The sequence below is a fragment of the Meriones unguiculatus genome, chromosome 5 (genome assembly GCF_030254825.1).
Source record: "Meriones unguiculatus strain TT.TT164.6M chromosome 5, Bangor_MerUng_6.1, whole genome shotgun sequence".
Taxonomy (NCBI): Eukaryota; Metazoa; Chordata; class Mammalia; order Rodentia; family Muridae; genus Meriones; species Meriones unguiculatus.
Window position 1 is genome coordinate 87,236,411 of NC_083353.1, and position 22,286 is coordinate 87,258,696.

Genomic DNA, 22,286 nt, shown 5'->3' on the forward strand with positions numbered 1-22,286 from the left:
GATAGTGGGTTACAGAAGTGTAGGAGTTTGTAAGTGGATGCTTTCAGGAACAGAGCAACACTTTTTGAAAGGATCTACGAAATGGGAATAACTGATAATTAAAACTTCCTGAATGTGAAGAGTTTCAATCCAGAGCGAAAAATCCTCTTGTGTTCTTGTTGTTCTCCTTGACAGGCATGCATTGTCCACCTACGCATCTGCTCTAACTTCCTTTCAAAGGTAAATAAATGAGTCGATAGGTGTGTTGGCATCTGGTTACCTCCAGTCCCAAACCGAGAACCAGTCCCTCAAACAAGAATGTCACCAAATGACATCTCAAACCTGAAGCACAGACTTCACTGCTTTGCTCGGATTTATCCATTTCATGGCAAATATCAGGTCTAAAAGTTTGGGCAATTCCTCTCAGGGTGGAACATGTCCTTCAGGGCACCCTGAATTCACGACCTTGGGCTACAGCCCAAACTACCTCTTACAGTCTTTGAGGTAAGAATTGTGTTTTATGTTGACACTTTAGGTGCCCAGCGTGGGGACCCAAGGAGGATCTACTTTCAACAGAGGAATCCAGCTCTCTGAGCCTGTGTTTCTGACCCTAGAAACTATACCTGATGAAAATGTGTTAGGATACTAACTTTTGAAGCATTGTTACAAAGTAAGAGATACCTAATCCATAAAGTTACCTAACCACAACTAGATGTAGGAGAATGTAAGATCTCAATCACTTCAGAATATTTTTAGGAAAGACGCCTATTGGGTATGAAAACCACCAATAAAAACTTTTTTAAGAATGGCTTCCCAGATACCCATGAAGAGAGATAGAACAAGACAAATCTATGGCTTCACTATCTATTTGGTATCTGTTATTTCTCCTCGACTTTTGCCATTTTTCTCACAACAGTACAGTGTCACAAAATATTTAACGTGAAGAGTCTCTTTTAAAAGGCTAGACTTAACAGAAAGAAAACTGAATTGAACATAAAAGACAGGAAGCAAAGTCAATCAAGTTGTCTCATCTCCTTTCACAACTGAACCCCAAAGTACTGTGCTTTCCGAGTTTGTGCCTGAACCAGAAGCATCTACCTACATTAGTCTGGAGCTGGTGAGCAAGTACTGTACATTTTAGGATAAACTCCCATATCAGTCTCTGAAAGGAAGGTTCAAAAACCAGACTTTCAGGTAGAAGAAAAACTTTATGCACACTGCTCTGGACTTCAGACTCAGGTGAAAATGACAGTGGCTTGTCCATAGCTTTGTGTTTATTGACATCCAGAAGTGTGTTCCAGATGAGAGGAAGGCTTTGGGTGGCCTGAAGTCTAATTAAAATGTTTAAAGAGATTTAATTACTAAATGCCAACCCATACAAATGTAAAGATCTCTCCCACAGAGACACTGAGAAGAATTGAGTGCATTTTTTAATCAACTGCTTGGCAAGCAGTATGGGTTTTCCCATTTGTAAACAGTTACACCAAAGCTAAACATAGTTATTCACCACTTGACAAGAAATAAGGCCTTGTAATTAATCATTTCTCAGTTTTAATCCAGACAAAATAAAAATACAAACCCAGATTGTGGACTTCCCTCTAATTGTAATTGTAAATAACCTGGTGACATGTATGTGCAGGTCTCTTAGACAGCACAATGTCACATACTTAAAGTATGTTGGTTACCAGAACATGGCATTTAAAATAGTCAAGCAAATTTTAAGCAAAACTCATCTGAAATATGTGCAATGAAAATTTATTAATCCCAGATTATCTATTAATCACACATGTCCATTGATGGATTTTTAAAGCGATGGAAAAGTTTATGTAATTATTCATATTATTCATATGGAAAAAATAAAGGCTTCACACAGGTTTACAGAAGCTGGCTTTGGCTAAAAATTGTCAACTCCTCACTTGAGTTCACAAAGTCACTAATAGCAGGAAGATAGCCTGGAGTCTCTCCCTGAATTTGTACCTGTACTTTGGCTAAATATACAGATATAAACCAATGTCTTTGGTTTATATCCAAAGACATTGAGCCTGTTCCTCTTGAGCCACCGTGATTTCAGGAGGAGCAGAGCCTGGCTTATCAGACATTGCTCTCCCACCTGCCCATCTGGTCATTCAGACAATGACACAACAGCTCACACAACAGCTGCACCTAGTGATTGATAGAAGTTTAATAACTGGATCACCTTCCAGAGCATGAGTGGAGACAATGATGGGTAGCTTACATCTCCTCAATCATGCATAGCACCTGACTTCTTTTCAAACGTAAACCTCATCTCAGTACCAGGAAGATGAATTTTGGGTCACTAGACCCTGTTTTTGTTCAACTTCTCAAATCCTTTGTCCTCTTTGCATCATTATGAGCTGTATGTGTGTGTGTGTGATGTGAGCATGGTATATACACATGTGAGCATTAGTGTGTGTAGGAACATGTGCCTGGGTGTGCATGTGTGGAGGCCAGAGGTTGTCTTCGGGTATCTTTCTTCAGTACTTTCTGTTTTAGTTTGGAGACAGTCTCTCACTGAACCCAGAGCTCATCCTGTGGGAGAATGGTTTGCCAAGGAGCCCCTAGGATCCTCCTAGCACAGGGATCACCAGCACCAAGCACAGCTTTGTATGCAGCTGGGATCCAAGTTCAGGTCCTCATCCTTGCACAGCAAACACTTTACCCATGGAGCCATTTCCTCAGCCCCACTAGTTGCTTAATTAGTCTACTGGGATGAGTAACTGAGCTTAGACTGCTGAGCTCCTGAAGCAGGGCCTTTACCCTTTACCCTCAAAACTCTATTAACAGGCTAAGTATTCCTTTTATTTTTTTGAAACAGGTTAAAAAACAATCATCACTAGCAATTAGCTGCTGAATATGCATTGTTCTCTGGTTGGCTAGTTTTATTTAATGTGTGTTCTCAGGATGTGGATGCTAACAGGAAGTACTCTCAACTGCATGCTAAAATGCAGGGTCGATAAAACTGAGTTAATTTTTAAAAAAATCATTTTACTTACTTGCCTGTAGGATTTCTACCTCATTTCCCAAATGTAATAATACTGCAAGTGCCATAAAATACCACAATTAAATGCAAAATTCACTTCAAAGTGAATCCCAACAATGAGAGTAAATGTTATCAAGTCATTACAAAAAAAGCAACTGGTTGAATGAATATAGAAAAAAATACAATTTTATAAGTGCAGAGAAGTAGAGGTTTGTTTTCCTCTTCCGACTTTTCAATGTTCATTGAGCAATTGCTGCATGGCAGGCACTGGAGGGCAGTTTGCTACAAAATCTTATACCGCTGGCCTGGATGTGCTTATAGTCTGGAAATGAGAAAGGGAGAAGATTGTTTGGTAGGAAAAAACAAACTAAAAAAAAACAAAAGAACAGAGAACAGAGGGGCCAAGGTAACGTCTGGGGAAACTGAGCCATCAAGGAATATGAGTTCAGGAATGAGATATATTCCAAATCAATATATTTGTAAATGGAAAACAAGGCTCATCAAACCTGACATAATTTGTTTAAAATTTTCTTCTCTTAATTATGAGAAAGACACGCCATTAATAATCTTTAGTGAACAACAACCCACAAAGCTTTGAAGAACCCGTTGCCTACCCAGATGGGATTTGGAAAGATAACATTCAAGTTGTGGACCCTTATGGCGGCTATAAAAGACAATGACATAGTCTCAGATATAAAACATAGTTTTATGCCCTATAACTAAATGAAAGGTGAGTCACTGAAGCAGCCAGATATGATGGGAACACTGACATAAAGCACGTGGGGTGTGTGTGTGTGTGTGTGTGTATGTGTGTGTGTGTGTGTGTGAGCAAACACATCAAAAGGTGGCATGACGCCAGACCTAAAGGCATATCTCTCTATCCCAGCACTAAGAGCACCGATGGTCGAATTGCCATGAGTCCCAAGCCAGTCTGGCCTACATAGCAAAGAAGACCTTGTCAGAAAATAAATAAAAATAAACAAGGTGCTAAGATGTAGGTTTAATGTCAATCCTAAATGACCCTGGGAGACAATAAACAGCTTTCCCTTAGCATCAGAGGTACAGCAGTACAGAGGTACGGCCTGCACAGGACACTGAAGTCCATGGAGGCTCGGGTCTACGGTGAGAAATACAAGCAAGCACATCCTCGCAAGTTTCCAGTCCTCTCTAAATTACTGAAACCTAATACAACCTCGTCAGTATTTAGAGAACAATGACAGCAACAAAGCCTGTACATACTTAGAGCAGCAGTTTTCCCCGTAAGCCGACTGAATCTTGATATGGAGACCGAATCTTGATATGGAATCACCTGCAGAGGACCAACTTATAAACTGTTAAAACTACGTGTCAGAATGCAGCACTCTTATACAGCATAGTTGTATACAACGGGGTTCAGTATACTCTAGTTATCCTGTCTTTGTTACTGATTCTAGTATTGGGGAAACAAAACAAAACAAAACACCCCAAACAAAAAACAAGTAAAATTCCATTGCTGTGTGACAGGAGCACTGTATGGCATACAACAAAGAAACCCTGTTTAACATGGGTATTTTTGTGTGTTTTTACAGAAATGCATTGTTGTACATTTGTTTTATGGAGGTGTTCTCGAAATTCTATTGAGAAACCCTACAAATAAAAAGTAAATGTGACCCATCAAAATCCAGCCCATGCCAAGGCCTGTTTGGGAGCCCACTCTGGTTACATTTCTTTATCCATTTTACCTGTGGAATGTAAGTCTATTCCCCCCAGCATGTTGGAGTTCTCCAAAGACAAGGAGTGATGCTACCTAACAGACACGGGAAAGCGAGCATGCTTCATCTGGACATTGACTTTCAGGGGCTTTGGAAGAAGAGGGAGCACTCGCCACATGGTGAACTGCCCGAGGCGCCCCAAAGCCCAACCCAATATTCATGCTGCCGAGCGTGACTCATTTCATTTTGGGGAAAAATTAGATTTTCCTATAGCAACTGAACAAATCCCCTACACTACTGTATCTTTAGTATTTACTGCACACTTTAAGTCTTAAATACTTTATTTGAAAAGATATTATCACCATGAACAAGAAAAATGTATTAATTCGCATTAATTGACGATAACAGTAGACTAACTAGAAAAAGTGCAGCAGTATTATTAAATCCAACCAGACAGATTTTTATCACTGAGGGTGAGCCAAAATGAGTGTGAAAGCCCAATTAGCAACAGGAAATCTTGTTGAGCTTTTCAAGAACTGAAAAAATTGGAGAATGAACTTCCTCAAATATTTCAATATTATACTGTAACTAATCTTAAACACAAAGAGAAGCTGAATCCACTGGGCAGAGAACGTTCAGCTGGTCAGGACACAGATTCCAGCTCATGAGACTTGCAAACTTGCTCCAAGGCATATCAGAGATTTTAGGTACCCTGGACCTGGGCAGCACAGTTGCTGTAGTTAATCGGCCAGAGTATTCAACAATCACTATATCCCACCCCAGCACCCTGGAAATGCTATCCTAAAGGAAAGACTTGTGCTTATTTCCTAACTCCTCGACCTACCTAGGAGGGCTTGTGGCTATCCTTCTGGTCTCTAGGTGGTCCTTAGCACACCAGTGTCCACCTCGTCCAAACCTGATGCTCCCATCACCACTGCTCACAGTCCCACGCCTCTGCTCAGCGTGTACACCACGCTCAGCCTGGCCCCAATTCACTGTGCTCTCCTTATTCCAGGGGCTATTTTTTTTTAAATGTGTATAGTTATATCATTTTTTCCCTTTTCCTTCCTCTAAAATCTTCCATATAGCCCTCATTGATCTCTTTCAAATTTATGCCCCCCTTTTCATTAATTGTTGCCATGTGCCTATAGGTATATGCTTACTTATATATCCCTAAATAAAACCTGCTAAGTGTATGCTACTTGTTTGCATGTTTACAAGACTGATCCTTTGGTATTGGAGTGTTCCTCCCTGGGAAAGATTCCCCCCCCGACTCAAAAACGGTAGTTTTTGTATAGGGCTGAGGTTTGAAGGTTTTCCCCGTCCACTCTGGCATGTCTGTTTTTCTTGTTCAGTCCATGTTTAGGCCGTCATGTTGGTGACGCTTGCAGATTGACTGGCTGTGGTTTTCTGTATGGTCCCCATCTGTTGAAAAGAGAAGCTTTCTTGATGAGGGGTGAGGACTACACTTATGTATAGGTGTAAGGACAAACATTTAGAGTGTGAGTAGTTAGAGTGTGAGTAGGGATAAGCTGGCTCAGTAAACCAGTGGTTGCAGGTTCTCCTCCAAGATCCATGACTTCACTACCGGTACCGGCAGTGGTTTCCCTCTGAAGTCCCATTAGAAAGCTGCTGGCTGGGGCCAAGGTCTGTGCGCAGCTACCAGGCCATGCTGGCTCTTTGTGTGGCTCATACGGTTCAAAGCTGGAGAGGACTGCTGGTTGCTTCCCTCTTTTGGAACTTTTCGTGAGACCTTCTGGCATTGCGAGAGCTAGTCCTCAGGAAGGAGGCATTCAGGTCAATTCCAGTAGCGGGGCCGCTGGGCCCTGTGTCTAAAGTGCAGTATGTCTTCAGCAATAGAAACTTACCTTCCACTCCTGTGAGCAACCAAGAGCAATAGCAACCGCCTGTATGGGTTGGGAATCTCTTGGACAATCCTGACTAACTCAAAAGAGGGCTTCTTGGATTTTAGTAGACTGTCTTTGGCTTTTGGGGGAACACTGTCAGTTCAGATGACAAAAGTTCATTTACACCATGTAGATACATATATATAAATACTTATTTATATTATAGGGTATTTTGTTGTGGTGGTATTTAAAGGCAAATAGTTAATACTATGATTCCTTATGACTTTTTCCTCATTGCTATTTTTTAACCCTCCACCCTCCTCCTGAGCTAGTTTTGAGAGCAACAGACACTCTAAGCCCCAGGTTTTGAACTTTGCCTGCTCATCTCACCTTCCAACAGCTCTGCAAGGATGGACTTCTCATTGGTCCCAACTTACAAATGAAAACAGCAAAGGGAGAGAAGATTCTACACTGGTCTTCAGCTATCTGGAAGAACCTTTAACTGACATGCATAACAATATATGGTCTCTCTTCCCCCGCCCCCAGCGATGCTTATTTAGTTCATCTATGTTTTTTCTTCTAAAATATTTAAACCTGCCATCTTACCTGATTAAATACATTTTAAATATTTATTCTATCCAAACTACACTTATTTAAACTTAACTCAAATATCCTGTCTTCTAAGATGTGCTAGCATATTTCAATAAATGAGTTAAATAAATCCTTAGTATCATTTAACTTATATTTTTCTTGGTATTACCATGATAGAGAGTATTATCACTGAATGGAAACTGTACTTCCAATGATGAACCCATATCTTTGTCAGGGTTAGCAATGTGTGATGTGATCCTGTCTTGAAATAGGAGACACAGGTGCGAGTGACAGTTCCATCAATCCACTGTCACCAAGGAAAACACCTGCTCCTCTGTGCTGGGCTATGTTGCTGAGCTGGGATGCTTAGTTGGTGAATATACTCCCATCTTACATGGCATTTTCTAGGTGCAACCTATTTTTTTATCCCACCATAAGTCAAGCTGTATTGGTACTTACAAGATTGAACTCTTTAATATATAAGTTAGGACAACTAAGATGCAAATAGTTCTCTTGCCACAGTTATTAGAGAAGATGACAGAATGAAACTCTATCAGACCTAACTAATATACAGGAGAGCTTCTTCAACAAAAGGGAACTTCTTATGGCCTTCAGAAAGCATTAGCAATTATCATGTTTTCCTAGCAGACTGCTCCTTTTGGGTATTCTTAAAAATTTCTCTTGAAACAGTGAATTTGATAAGTACACATTTGCTCCCTTCCCTTTTCCCTCTTGTTACTAGGTTAGCAGTTAGAAAGCAGAAAAACCACCTTTCAGCACAGCTATTTCAGGTAGTAGGAAACCAATAGCTGTGGTGATGGAGTCACTACAGTGCCACAGGTCCAGAAGGCACTGTCTCTGGGGAACTGTGTGACCGCGCCATACATGTTGTGACAACTCACCACAAACGCAATACTAGCAGCATCTGTAAGAAACTTAACTGGATATATCTAGAAGGACACAGTGAACTTGAACAAGGCCCAATGTTGTCGCTGGCAGGCACTCTCTTTGTGCAATGCTTTACTAGTTATCTGCTAATGCACAGTTTCTTATACGAAGCCGATGAAGAAGCCTATGAGGTGGCAAAAGACTGCCTAACAGCAGCCTTAGGCTAGCACTCATGCCTAAGATGTTCCCAGGCCTAGGCAGATGGATATTTTTATCTTCGAATTACAAAAAAAAGTGCAGAAGAAACATCATAAATCATGAACTCTTCAAATGTGGGTACATTTATCTTATTCCTCTATATACCTTAGTACCTGCAAACCCGTACATAGCAGCCACTCAGGAAACTTCAATACAGTGTCAGCCCGAGATCAGGGAAGAACAGGAGTGACAGGCTTGTGGGCAAGCTGGTAGTTACAAAGCAGCATTTATCACATTTTGAACGACAGAAAATACCAAACACACGGAAAATAAAATAAAATAAAGAGGTCGTCTAGTTGTGTAGATAGTCCATATACCCTCCATGTGTCTTTAACTAATCTTTTCCCATATTTGTGGTATTCTGTCTGCATACACACACACACACACACACACACACACACGCACATACACATACACATTTTTACTGTTGAATCACTTCACTTAAGTTGCTTGTATCATGGTACTTTACTACCAAATTCTTGGGTACACTTCTAAAACTAAAGACATGTCTTACGTAATCATAATGTTATTAGAAACCTTGGAAAATACACATGTCCCCAATACTAATATGTCATCTATAATGACAATTTCCCCACTATTCAAGAATGTTGTGCAAACAAACATACCCACACCAGCTGCACTCAGAGCCCACATGCTGCCCATGGTTTGTCGGATTTACTTCATGATGTTTAATTTTTAGGATTTACTTGCTTCATATTTTTGTATTTTCTGTGTTTCCTATTATGCCTGGGAAACGTGGAAGGTATTCTGACACTTGAATCTGAGCTTTGTGGATTCAGGTCTCTGAAGGTAGACCTGGCTTGCCTTCCCCACCCTCTGCCAGAGCAGAGGTCATCTGGTCCCCTTGCAGGTCAGGCACTCACTCCCGGCAACACCTGGGTCTGGGGCACAAGTCACTATAGGCATCAGGTTTATCTTACCAACTGAGTTGAAATCTCCTACTGGAAAAGGAGACTTCCAAAACTGAACAGGGAGTGCAATTTTTTCTTGCATCTAAAAATATGATGCTAAACAGTGATGCACACTGGCAACAAAAGATGCTTCCTATGGGAGGGAATGAAGAGATCAAGTTTCTAACCTGGACAATTTCAGGTTTATAGTTACTGTTAGGATAACCAGGATAGGTAGAATATACTGCACTATGCTCCAGGTACTTGGTGGAGGAAAACATGAAGCAAAAATCAAATTAGGGTGGAGGGCTGAGAAAAATACAAAAAGAAAGAAAACATCACTGGTAGCTTCCTGGAAAGATGGGCCTTAATTCCATCTCTGCTGCTCCCCCTGCCCCAATGATCTATGCAGGTGGGTCCTGTCTTCAGCGTCATTCAAAGTTAAGGTGTTACCACAACTGTTGTACTACTGAAGGAAATAAGACCGGAAGTGAATCCTTCAATGGCCAGGGTGCCTATGCCGAAGCAACCGGGCTAGCCAGCACTCAGTTCTCATTCTTCAGTGGCTGCATCTCAGCAGCATGTCGGCTCAGGGATATTTTAGCATCTTTTCACCCAGGAATGATGTAATTGTCATCTGGCTAGAGAGATGTAATATCATAAATTGGATAGCACAGGGCTCTTCCTTTATTACCAACCAAATAAGCTACTGATTAGAGCAATGACATTATAGCCTGTTACATGCAAGTGCTGTAACACAGGCAGGTCTTCAGAGGTTAGACAAGCCAAAGAGGAAACAGGTTCCTCCACAGAGGAAATTAATGTTCCTCAAATGTGACAGAACAAGATGCTTGCCTACTGAGTCCAGCATTAAGCCTCACCCAGACGCTTATTGGAACACTGAATTGGACATAGCCCTGAAGATGTAGCTGATAATGGGAGCGCAGCTACTGTGGTGCGGCTCATGGTCTGCTGGGGCACAGAAACAAACAAACTGACCTCACGTGGGGGCATGGCAGTTTCAGACTTCATTAGAGGTGAAAGGGGTTGTAAGCGAGACAGGAAAGAATCAGTCAGTAAGGAACGAATTTTGAAACTTCTCGGGGAAAACTATAAATGATGCTAAGTTTAAAACCCTAGCAAGAATACATCGTGGCGTCTCTCTCAAGCAAAACAGCTAAACTTGAAAGATTCGTGAAGACAGCCAGTTCTGAATATTCAAAAGCAAAAGCACATTATTTGCCAGGAAGGGAAAAAGTTCTGGGGAGAAACTATTCAAATGAACCATCTTGGATGATGCCCAGCACAGCATTAACGTGGACAAGAATGATCCAGGCTATTTCCCCTTTCTTTATGCTTTCATGTAGTACAGAGTGGAAAAACGTAAATGTGTGATTTACGTAAGGATGAAGAAAAAGCATTTACAAGACGAAAAATGTTCAAGTAGCCACACAATATCCCTATGTAACATCCCAGATGAAAAGCAGACATGGAATGCTCATCAACCCATCTTTTCCTTGCGTCTTCTTCTAATGCAGCAGCGGTGCTGGCTACCTCATGAGCGCCATCTTGCAATGATGCTAATGTGCATGACTGTGGCGCTGATATCGGTAAGACCCTCACCTAAGCGCTGCACTCCACAGCAGCAGCACTAACTTCCCGTAGTACGGGTCAGAATTCAAGACTGGAGGGCAAGAGATTTAGAAAGTTCCTCCTCCCCTCAAAATAGCCTGTTCTAAAGTGATAGGCATTGAATATATACATACTTTTCAGTGGGGGAATAGATCCTGAAACCCAGTCCAACTTGAACAATTCTCATTACATGATTCTCAATTTTATACTTTTTTTTTCAGACACAAAATCTCTGGACCCAGCTCAGATCTGCTTGGATTGAAGAATTGGGGAATTGCTAAATTAGAGCTTCTATTCAATTTATAGCAGATGTCTCGTGGAACTATGGATAGTAGCGTGACTTAAAGTAAGATGTGGTGAAATAAAATTATTTAAATTTTCTAAGTTACTGTCAAGAGTTTTCCATCAATGTCTTCTTTGCAGTAGAAAGACAATAAAAACCAGTGATCAGTACTAATCTAGTTCTATTATCAAAAAAAGAGGAAAATGACATGCCCTGGGCCAGCAGTGGGCATCTGACATGGCGGCATGTACATGGAGTAGTCAGGCTGATGCCAATATTTGAACCCTATCCACCTTGCTTACGTCCTTCAGCCCTTTCTACTTAATCTGCTTTAGTCCCTAGAAGATGTGTTGCACCAGTTCCATGCCTGTGCTTCAAAGAATGCCTGGCTGTTAGCTTTTATCCCCTTGAAAGCCTTAGGTGCCTGGTGAGAAGTCTTCCTCTCTTGGAAAGGCCCTGAAAGGGGCCCTCTGGAGAGAGGAGAGGGAGAGGGAGGGAAGCAGCTTCTAGCCACCGTGCTAGCTCATGCATCAAGCAGCATTTGAGTGACCTCGGGCAGAGACAGCAAAAGAACACATGGGAATGTAGGAAGGAGTGCTGAAGCATAAGAAAACAGCACAGTGACTGTTTTAACGCCACTATGTTTGGTGGGGATTACTGGGCAGAAAGAAACAGTAAAATGTTGCCTTATATACACGCTTCTCATTTCACAAGAAATAGACACTATAAGCCTCCTCTTCCTACATAGGGGTATGTGACATTCATATAACCACAAGCTACAACAAGTACATGTGGCCAGAGCTTGACTGAATAACTGTACCCAAGCCAGCACATTTCTGCTCAGGTGTAAGAAGAGGGCGGGGCATTCCCCACTACTGGTCTTACATCTCCTCACCTCTGTGTGTCTCCTGTTCCCACAGCACTACAACATGGTCTTCAGAACAGCACACTGTACTGCGAGATCAGAAGGGCAGTGACACCTCAGGAACCATCTATCTCCACGGCACAAATTATCCCAACCCAAAATCTCCCAGCAGGCCAGAGAGGACGTGATGCACACCAACATGTTCTAAGTCTGCTGCTCTCCCGGAACAGCTCCCAGCCTGGCGAGTCTCGAGGGCCTCTGAGATTTTCAGTTAAAAATAAAGAGCACACATAAATATTTCTATCCTCTTGGTAGTCAGCTGATTTGTGTTTAGGAAACTCCTCCAACAAGAAAAACACAGGGTTAATCAACGTTACAAAGTAGCCTAGAAAGAGAAAAGCATTTTGGTTTTTGTTGTTGTTTTATGATTTAATTTGTTATATGATCAATCTAATCTAATCTATTCTAATTTAGTCACAGAGAAGATCAATTATTCAAATGCTCTGAATTGGGCCTCTGTGCTGTGTTGGTGGCCAGTGAACCATTCAGAGGGTGGCTGTTTGGAATATGCATGTTTTAACATGAATTAGTTGTCACAGTTTTTCAGGTTCCTCTTTTTCTGTTAGTTAAGATAACATGGATTGGTTGAAGAAAGTACATCTGAATAGAAGGAAAGGCATTCAGCATCCTCTGTGTTCTGGGATGCAGACATATGCTCTACAGCCTTTCTCTAGTCAATGTATATGAAAAACCCACCGGATTCAGGAAAACGCCACACTGAACAGTCAACTTCATAGCACTGTTTCTACAACAGCACCGGAAGTGGGCAGAGCAATGGGCCTGGGTCACAGGGGCTGGTGCAGGCTGGGAATTCACTGCAGAGGCCCTCTCAGTGGGCTTTTCTCTGAACCCGCCTCACATAGTTCACGAAACAGCTTACGTCAGTCCTTGTTAGGAAAGCTTCTGTTTGTGCAGTTGCTCAAGAGTCAAGTTAAACTTCACTCTGTCTGTTTATCTGTGCTAAATGGAGAAGAATCTGACTATGGAAAAATAAAAGCCCTGGAAGAACCCCGTTATAAACAAAGGAAAGCAGGGCCATCTGAGCAGCACGGGTGGCAGAGGACGGCATCCAGATGCTAGCCTCAGAGAAGTAAATCAGGGCTGGCAGTACTTTCCAGGGCTGGAACGGCATTCTGATGCCACTCAAGAACTCAGTTCAACCTACACTCCTTTTCTGTCACAAAAGCGTACCAGCGCAATGTCAGCTTGAGGCTAGAGAGGCAGCTGCTGCAGTTCTTGCGTAACAAAAGCATCCTAAACCACTGGGAGGAGCACAGAAGGGCCCCATCCTACGTGTTTTAGCTTCTTAAAAACAGCCTTGCCACAAGTCACACAAGAGGCTTTTGCTCATCTTTCACTGGCCAGAAGGAAGTCACTGCACCCTTCCCACCCAGCTTACTGGGAAGTTTGAAGTATCACAAAACTGACATTCCATTGACAGTCAGCCAGTGAAGAAGAAATAAAGAACTAATGCTGGAGATCCCAACAGCCCTTTTCTTACTCACAACATAGTGTCTCAGGAGTAAACCACCTGCTTCAAGTCATTCATAGCTGGTGGTAGAAAAATTAAAAATAATGGTGGTGAGAACATGTTTACCTTGAAAGAATTCAAGAGTACAAAATACAATTTGGTTTACCACAGTCACAGAGCAGTGGTGAAAATGGATGCAATAGCAGAAGTTGGTAGAAATATCTATTGTTTACTGAGTATCAGACTATATGCCAAGTGCTTTAATGTCATAGATAACCAATGTATAGATGAATTTTGTAGGGGTTTTAGGTCCAGGCCATGAAGACAGGATTAGCTTTAGAGGTGAGGGAACTTTCCTAGGCTGTTTACTGCAATCCCGGCAAAGCCCCTGCCACCTTGTCACCCTCGGGGTTGAGATCACTGGTGTTCTCATTTTACAGTAGAGACTTCAAGTTCAAAGAGTGAAAGCGCTTTAATTTACAATAACCACAGCTGATTACATCTCTGAAGCAACAGTTGAATGTTTGCAAAAATAACAACTGAAAACGACAAGGTCCAGAGGAAATGTTAGGAAAGCTGGCGTCTCACCCTGGCTTTGAAGGTTAAGGATACTGCCTTCCTTGACTGTAAGAGCAACCCACGGCCACTTGGAAAGGAAAAGTCAAACAGTAAAGGGAGAAAGCAGAGAACTGCCCCAAGCAGGTGACTCAGTGAATGGGGATAGAGCAGTGAGCATGATCTGTGGCTTTTCACTCAAGACTAAATAATGGCGAGGCTTTGGGGGAGACGGCTCAATGGTAAAGCACTTTCTGCAGGAATGTGAGGACCCGACTTTGCACCCCAGAACTAACAAAACAAAACACAAAAAACCAAAACAACCCCACCACCTCAAAAAATGAGCAAAGTGCCATGAGCTCATAATCCAAGTGCTGAAAAGGTGGAGTCAGGTGGCTACTTGGGGCTGGCTTGCTAACCAGCCCTGCCAAGTCAGCAAATTCTAAGCCAGTAGGGGGCCCTATCTCACAAAATAAGGCAGATTAAACCACCCTTAAAAAGGGAAGCTGAACTTGTCTTCTGGCCTTTACATGTATGTGCATACATGTGCATATTAACCCATACATATATCCAAAACCACCACGCCACAGAAGATTCATGAATGGGAAGGAGGAAAGAAATGAGAGAAGGTCTGAGTAAGGTCTGAGCTTGACATCAGGGTCTGGCCCCCACCTATCCTGTGTGGGTTCTCTCTTGCTGAAAGGTGTCCTGTATACACACAGGATGGAAAATTCTAGCACAAAGACACTGCCCCTTGTTCTAGCGGGCTTTTAATGGAGTGTCTTTTTGGGTCTCTCCCAAGCACAGAGACAAAGGGAACTAAAATATGACCATTAACAAATTACCCACATGGCGCATGAGCTTAACACCCCAAACAAGACTCAAGACTTTGATCATGGAAGCTATCTCGTTTTATTTTCCTTCTGCCAACTCTATAAATCTCTCTGAATCTTAAGTGGAGATTATCTATTTAAGTAACTCTGGAATTCTGGCAAGGACAAAACATAAAATATAATTAGGTTCCATATCGCTATAATAGAAGCAGCACAAAGAAAGGGGCTATTATGAGGGAGAAGGGGCTTGAACATGTATTTTTAAAACTCATGCAGTATGTATGCCTCACTAGGAAGACAGAGATCAATCAGCAAAGGGTCCTTCTCACAGAGGGCCTGAGGCAACTCTGCCACTCTGAGACTCCCTCAGTATGATGAGCTATGTTCCATGGGATGTTCAGTTGCATCCTGGCCTCTTCTGCCTAGATATTAGCAACTTATTCACCCCAAAGTGACAGCCAAAAGATCTCTACACATCACCAAGTGTCCTCTGAGGAGCAACACAGCCATTTGAGAAGCACGGATCTGACAGATTGTCTCAAGTACGCAGAACCTGGGGAGACTTCCAGGTAAACAGTGAGAGTTAAGGCTAAGTGTGGGGAGAAAGGTGTCTGAGACAGACAGCGGAGTCTATGCTGATAATGGGAGTACGGAAGCATAGAGCAGACCACGCTTGCTTCCAACCTCCTAATGTGAGGGTGAGAGACTCACCTGAAGCCTGGCATGGTGGTGCACACCCAAATTCCCAGCACTCAGGAGGCTGAGGCAGAGGGATGAAGAATTTGAAGCCAGCCTCTGCTACATAACCACAAACAGCCAAACCCAAGAAAACGAGCAAGTAAGTAAGAAAAAAAAAATCTGCAAAAAATGGACCAACTGGCTTGTAGGTAATAACAAAATAAACACGTAGAGGCAAACCTAAGAGGAAGGCTTGTGGACCACAGCTGGGGGCTGCCAACATTCTGATTGCTTTAATCAAAGGCAAAGAGGAAGAAGGCATTTTAACCCTTCTTGAACAAAGCCAGGCAAACAGCACTGAACAGTGACTGGCTTAGGAGACTGATATTTTAAGCACCAGGAGCTACTCTGCGGTTAGTTAACATTAGAGCAGGTCCGTCAGTGCTGATTGTTCCCCGTTATCACTATTTGTGCACGTTTATCTGTAAGACGGCAGAGCACTGCTAACCAGTGTCACACTTCCCAGATCTGCCAGAAGAAACTCTGATGTCAAAGTTTTAATATCGGAACACAAGCACAAAAAAGAATTTTTTCCACGGTTTTATTTTGTGTATGAGCTTTGGTACACAGCCCTGGCACATGTGTGGAAATCAGAGGGCAACTTTTAGGGGTCATTTCTCCTTCCACACCTTGTGAGGTCTGGGAATGGAACTTAGGACATCGGGTTGGGTGGCTGGGACCTTTCCCTAGGCCATTCTGCTGGCCCTAAAATTTACCTTTTAAAAAGGAAGCAGTGAGGCGACATGGCTCAGAGGGTGAAGGTGCTAACTGTCAAACCAGAAGGGCTGAGTTCAATCCCTAGGTCCTACATGGCGGAAGGGAATTGATTTCCCACAGATTGTTTTTGGACCTCCACGCATCCAACCCTTGTATATAGAGAAATGTAAAAAATGGAGGCAATGATGACAAAAGATGTAGGAGACAGGTTTTTAATTCCCAGCATATGCTCACATTCTCTAACTTATTTTCCTATAAAATAAAGGGAAAGAGGCATAAATAGTCATCTCTTATAGCAATTCAGTTGTTTATGATCTGTTAACTTTCTTCCTGCCCTGCCTCTTGAGGTCTGGCTGGGTCCCAGTCCCAGTTCCTTGAGACAGTATCGGTGGTACCAGGATCAGAGGACATGATGAAGCAAGCAAGGAAGTGTCAGTCTGGGCAGGTCAAGGGATGAAGCTGTCTGACCTGGAAACACTGCCACTGTCACCCCAGTGACGGAGAGTAAACTAGCTACTAGCCCCAGAAAGGAATGAGCACAGCAAGGGAACTGGAGCCCCAGACACCCAGCCTTTGCTTGGGAGCTGGCCATCCCTTCCTGTATGTCCAAGGCAATTTTCTCCCATAACACACTGTTTTGTCTTCCTGGAGACTTAACCTAAGGACTTAGACAGCAGAGACCTTGCCCTGGCCTATTCCTTTAGGAGTGCTCGAAATGCTACTGCAAAGTGACACTTTTCTAATTATTCTGTCAAGCATCAGTCACAGAAGTTCCTGGTTTCTACATTCTCTGAGTGACAGGCAATCAGTGCGTTACTTAGAGCAGCTGCAACAGCCCCGCCTAGATTGTCCGGGCTTGCTAGTTCCCAAGGACAGGAAATGCAGGGCTAGAAGGACAGAAGTCCTTGGTGGGGGTGGGGATGGGGGTGACACAAGGGGCTGCATACACTCTCTTCCAGAGTAAGTACCTCCGTTTCTCCAATCCTTTTGGAATGAGAACACCCTCAATGGCAAGGGGCACACTTCTAAAATTTAACCCTTGTGCCTAGAATTTTAGTCACTATGCTGCTAAGACCTGATCCAAACAGCACAACACAAAAACCCCAAAGCCCTCTACAGCTCAAAGTAGGAGTGGTGGGGACTGAGACACCAGTCTGAATACCTGCCCCAACCTAAGCTGAAGCTTGTGTTCCCACTTTCCCATGCCCTGGGTTGCACGGTTATGTGTGCACAGGTATGTATGTTCATTCAGGTGTGTGCATGCCCAGATGCCAAGGGTTGACATGAGGTGTCTTTCTCAGTTACTCTCCACATTGTTTCACGACAGTGACCCTCACTGAACCCGGCTCACCAACAGGCCAGGCTGGCTGGCTAGTGACCCCTCTGATCTTTCTGGTGAGCCCCTCAGAGCTGGGGTTATAGACCTCCACTGCCATTCCTGGCTTTTTACATGGATGTAGGGGATCTGAACTCAGGTCCTCACTCGGACATGGCCAGCACTTAGCACTTTGCCAACTGAGTCATCTCCCCAGCTCCGGCTGCTGGGTTTCTAAGAAACTAAACAGCAAAGGCCTGGAGGGTAGGAGGAGGAGATTGGGAGGGAAGAAGTTATTGGGAATTATGCTTAGGGACATTCCACTCATGTATTTGCTGGTACCTCTGAATGCTAACAGATGTTGTGCTTGAGTTCTCCCTTAGACCTCAGTTCGCATAGTCTCTGTGACCACATAGAGGAGAAGAAATGAGACGGAGAGGCCACTCTTGTAACAGGTTTTGGATGTGGTGTAAAGAAAGCATACAGGTGGCTCTGCAAAGAGACTGATCTGAAGCAGTGCAGCTATAGTGTGGTGCTGGAGGGTCAAGAGCCTCTCAAGAGCCCACTGGCTTGGAGAAAACTCAGGTTACTCAAGAGCCTGTGACTAGGGATATGCAGACTAGTGACAACTAATTTCTTCACTTAGCTCTGTTTTCTCTTTTCCCTTCTCACAATGCAGATTTCTACCCTCACGTGAGAATTTGGTCATTCTCCTATGGTAAGCTTTTGTGAGATATGTCAGTCAGTCAGTCAGTCAGTGAGTCTCTGTCTCTGTCTCTCTTTTTGTCATCTCTCTGTCAGTGTCTGTCTGTCTTTCCTCTTCTCTCTCCTCCCTCCCCCACCTCACAGAATAAAATCACAAACACCCAGTTTGGTCTATGCACCTGTCCTGAACTAGGCCCAGTTTAAGCTTAGACCTTAGCTTTCTTCTTTGCCTTCAGCATCAGCACCTCCTTTCTTCTCTGTTCTTTTCACTTCAGCCCGTTCTTTTCTTTTCATTTGTTTGTTTGGGGGTAGGGGAAGTTTCTCTGTGTAGCCTTGGCTGTCCTGGGATTTGCCTTGTAGACCAGGCTGGCCTTGAACTCACAGTGATCCACCTGCCTCTGCCTCCTTGAGTGCTGGGGTTTAAAGGCGTGTGCCACCATGCCCATGCTTTACTCAGATCTCAGCTCATATGTCACTACCTTAGAGAAGCCCTTTCTGGTCATCCCATATTCAGTAACTCAAGAGTTACTGATGATATCCTAAACAATCACTAGATAGCTTGACAGCTACAGCTGAGCTCAGGCTGTGATTTCCAAACTTAGGGGAACACTGGGCAGGTGCAATCCTAGGAGACTTAAGGCTCTTCTGGTTGCATCTGGCTCCAAGTCTTCCCACACTTTTCTCTGACTGCTGGGTCAGAGTGTTTCACCTCCCTCTATGCCTTCTTCCCTTTCTTCTTTCTGGAGGCTCATATCTGCATGGTAGTCTGATGGCTGAGCCAGCCTCTCCCAACCCCTTCCAACTTCCCCCTAACACTTACTCATTCTGTCTTGGTTGAGTCTAAGAATGTGAGAAATACACTCATTCCTATCCAGTTTTGGCTTCTTTACCTGAAGGGAATTACCCAGAGTGACACTCAGCAGTGTGTGCTGGTTCTCTTGGCATACTGGACTTAGAGAAACAAGGCACTTTTGCTATGTTGCTAACTGCAGTGAGAGGAAGAAAGAAGGCTGAACCTGCTGCACATGCATCTCATGCCCCGCCTTTAGGTGAGATATTGGTTAAAACACTCTGCTCTAAAAAAATCAACTTATGCTGGTTACTTTAAGGTACTTTAAAACAAACAAACAAAAAAACACCCCAATTGTATAAAATGAGCATTAGCATACCAGATATATAAGGGCTTTCTGGAACGTTGGCTTGGTTGCTGCTGACAGCCTCCATGTATCTAACTGGCTTTGCAGCTTTTAAGGAAAAATAAACTTCTCAATTTATAGCTCTCTCTTGTGAGGGAAGCAGAATCTGATGTTCTGCCATTACTAACTGAGAAAGCAGCCACACTATCAAGATGGCATCTGACAGAATCAAGTGGGATTGACCTTGTCGCTATCGATTTCCACGTTGCAAAACCCAGGCCCTGGTAAACTCTTTCTTTTCCTGTTAGAAGACGCACTCTGGTCTCTGGGGAAAAATGCTACAGTTTTGGACTCAACTTATCAGTGCCAACTAAATGTTTTCATGAACCAAACACATCTGTGATGTACATCTACCTTGTAGTCACTAAAGATGATGGAAAAAACACATACAAAGAGCTTATTTCTGCAGAGGTCACGATGTGAAGAAAGAGATACACACACATATACATACAAATTAAAAAAAACAAAAAAAACACCTTCTTCTTTTCTTGAGTATGTGGTGAGAGAGTGCATATGTAAAGGCAGAGGCCAGCAGCTCACGCATGCATATTCCTTCAGTGCTTTTCAACCTATTCTTTCAGGCAGGGTCTCTCAATCAAAAGCAAAAGTTGCCATGACGGCTAGCCTGTGTAGCCACCTTGCTCTGGAGGATCCCCTAGCCCAATCGCTGCCTTCTGAGGCCAGAATTAGAGAAAAGCCACCTTACCTGCCCAGTATTTATGTGGGTTCTGGGCATCCAAGCTTGGCCCTCTTGCTTGTATAGCAAACATTTAAAGTCCTGAGCCATTTTCCTAGCCCAAAATAATATTTCAAACAAATAACACACAAAAAACCCTCACAGACTTTTTTGTGTGTGTGATCAGGGTTGGAAAGCCTGTGTTTAATACATACAAAGTGAGAAACAGGAACATGTTACATTATATAAACAGATTTAAAAACCAATACAGTTTCACCTCTATCACTTTGTCCATTACTGAAAGTTTATGAGCCTGACTGACAAGGACGGGACAATAACCTCTTTTTCTGACTCACCAAATGTAATGTTGCACAATGATGCACGTTGTGGAACTATTTTCACATACATTAAAAAGCAACTTCTGAAAAGGGTCAAGCACCAAAGTGCCATGGTTTGATCCTAATCTCCAACCTGATAGCCACAGATTTATAATAAAATGCAGAACTGTAATTATGCCATTTTCATATTTCATTAAGACTACACATATGGCCGTAACTTGTTCTTACCCACCTGTCAGGGATGTATACACATTTAGCCATGCAGAGTCCCTCTGAAGGCATCTATCAGTGTCCATATATCCATACCTTAACAGGTTCCTGTTTAACTTGCAGGATCACTTACTAAATTCTTCACAGAATGACAGAAACCACCTGCAGTCGTTAATCCACTTGATAGGATTTAGAATGAGCATGGAAATCAGCCTCTGGGTGTGTCAGTGAGGGATTATCTAGACTAACTGAGGTGGGAAGACACACTATTGTGGATGGCTCAGGTCTGTTAGGGTTGTGCTCTCAGAGCCCCTGAATTGGAGATCTACCTGAGCACCAGCATTTGTGTCTCTGCTTACTTTATTAACTATAAATACAGCCTGGCCAGCTGCCCCATCTCCTGACACAATGGAATGTACGCCATCCTGAAAAGTATGGCCTTTGTTCCTAAAATGATTTGCCAGATACCCTGTCACATCAACAGAAGTAACAAGCCAGCCAACCTCAATTAGGAACATGGTCACTAGAGGACACTTAGGGAGGGAAACAAAATCCCCCCACATGTAAGTTCTAGTTACAAAGGAAAACTGTAATAGAGTTAGCTGTAAGAGGACAAAAGCAAGTGTGTTTCTTCTAGCTTACTTATAAATGTACACGATAAAAAGAATCAGAGGCGATCATATTATGGTGACAGAAAACCATCTAAATATATTAACCATGGAGAAATTATTAAAAATACAAGGACCTACACAATACGATTTGAAACAGGTAGTAAGGATCTTGGTATAGAAAAATATTCAATGAAGTAATAAAAAAATTAGTCTGTTGTTCAGTGGGAAAACATAAAATGAAGCAAATTTCAATTAGAAACACCTATATACAGAAACAAGACAACAGCGGAGGCAGAGATGGCCAGTCTTAATAACTATTATAGGACTAAGGAGCAATGAGTGGTGTTATGGTAGCCCGTATCCTCGATAATGACAGTGTATCAAATAGCATATCTAAATTATTTTGATATGTTAAAAACACATCTAAAGAAAAAAATCCATGGATAAAGAATTCTGAGATTTATTATCTTTCAGAAAAAAGCTAGTGGCAGCTGGGTGAGATGGCTGAATGGCAAAGGTGCACGCTGTCGGACCTGTGACTGAGTGTGTTCTCAGGACCACACAGTGGAGGGTGAGAACTGATCTCCACAAGAATACTGTGACGTCTGTGAACCCTAACCTCCTCACTGCACACACACCACAAAATAAGTAACTGTGAAAACAATGACTTCTTTTTAAAAATATATATGAGAGTTTAAAAAGAACTGTTGTAAGAGAATGATCAAAACAAAAAACAAGCTAACCGTCCAACCAGCCAACCATTCCGCTTCCACACAGGCTTTCTGGGGTCATGCAGGGGCTGCTGGCCACAAGGTGCAAAGCCTTCAGGACTAGAGAGTGCGCTCTTTATTTCTGTGTGAGTTCTGCGTCACTGCTGACCAGCTTCATTTTAACATAAATGTGTGTGGGGAAGAC

The 22,286-nt window shown here is 42.8% G+C and overlaps 1 protein-coding gene across 2 annotated transcripts in view; it reads right to left on the bottom strand.

Annotated features, from left to right (window-relative positions):
* The window catches only part of Suclg2 (succinate-CoA ligase GDP-forming subunit beta), a 250,763-nt gene that overhangs the window by 54,326 nt on the left and 174,151 nt on the right, over nt 1–22,286 (bottom strand). Inside the window, exons 10-11 of one of the 2 annotated variants that reach the window (XR_009591892.1) lie at nt 4,220–6,096; nt 1,514–3,302 (exon numbers count right to left, since the gene is read on the bottom strand). The exons of the other annotated variant lie outside the window; for it this stretch is intronic. The gene's annotated coding sequence lies outside the window, so the exon portion shown is untranslated. Of the gene's footprint in view, nt 1–1,513; nt 3,303–4,219; nt 6,097–22,286 lie in introns of those variants that run through there. 2 annotated transcript variants of the gene reach the window in all.